The sequence below is a fragment of the Trichechus manatus genome, unplaced genomic scaffold (assembly GCF_000243295.1).
Source record: "Trichechus manatus latirostris isolate Lorelei unplaced genomic scaffold, TriManLat1.0 scaffold00177, whole genome shotgun sequence".
NCBI lineage: Eukaryota > Metazoa > Chordata > Mammalia > Sirenia > Trichechidae > Trichechus > Trichechus manatus.
In genome coordinates this window covers 1330713-1331687 of record NW_004444113.1, presented here as the reverse complement: position 1 = coordinate 1331687, position 975 = coordinate 1330713, and the positions used below count along the sequence as shown (strand labels likewise).

The window sequence follows — 975 nt, the reverse complement described above, 5'->3', positions numbered from 1 at the left end:
CTTCTGAAACCCTGCTGTTCATTGCAGAAAATAAGAATTGGTGGAGAGTGTGTGTGGTTTTGGTTTCCTAACCCTTGAAAGAAACTTCCCTTTTACTTGTCCCACTCAAATCATTCCTTTCTCCCTTCCCCTCCATCTTTCATCCCCTTTTCTTTATCCACCTGTCTTTCTCCCCTCTCCCCTCTCTTTCCAATCTCTGCAAAGCCCCCTTCCCATCTCTCTTTCTCCCTGTTATGAGTTGAATTGTGTCCCTCAAAAAGCTATGTTGATGTCTGCTCTGTACCGTGAATGTGACTGTGTTTGGAAACAGGGTCTTTGAAAATGTGATCAGTTACATTAACAAGAGGTCATAGTGGAGTAGGGTGGTTCATAATCCAATCTGAATGCTGTTTTTATAAAAGAGAAGGAGACACAGAGAGACAGACAGAGAAAAGACAGCCATGTGAAGATGCAGCTACAAGCCAAGGAAAGCCTGGGGCTACCAGAAGCTGGGAGAGACAAGTAAAGATCTTCCCCTAGGAATTTCAGAGAGAACATAACCCTGCCAATGTTTCCAGGAACTCCAGGTCCTGCTCAGTGTGCCTTGTCACAGCTGATAAACAAGGGGCCAAGGTGGATCAGAAAGGCGTCTTTGTTTCGTTGTGCAAGGAAAGGAACAGTTGGGGCTGGCACCTCCAAGCCCGTTCAAGGATCAGGTTTAGGGAGGTCACTTTAATAGAGCTTACAAGCAGGGGGATCATGTGAATTACATCAGCAACATTCTAAATCATACTATGCCGGTACAGTAGGGTTACACACAACTTCATGGGATGTGTGTTTAGAAATGGTGGTTAAACTCCTCCTAGGGGTAGGAAAGTTAATATGTATGGGGCACTTAATGAGCCAAGGTTAATTTAGGTCTCTTGAGCTATTTTAAACTGGCTCTTCCTGGCTTGTTTGTCCTGCCTGAAAGAGAAAATACAAGCTCTGAGGTGT

The 975-nt window shown here is 44.6% G+C and overlaps 1 protein-coding gene across 1 annotated transcript in view; it reads left to right on the top strand.

Moving 5' to 3' along the window:
• MIS18A (MIS18 kinetochore protein A) overlaps nt 1-975 on the top strand; it is a 186399-nt gene that overhangs the window by 139039 nt on the left and 46385 nt on the right. The window lies entirely within an intron of this gene.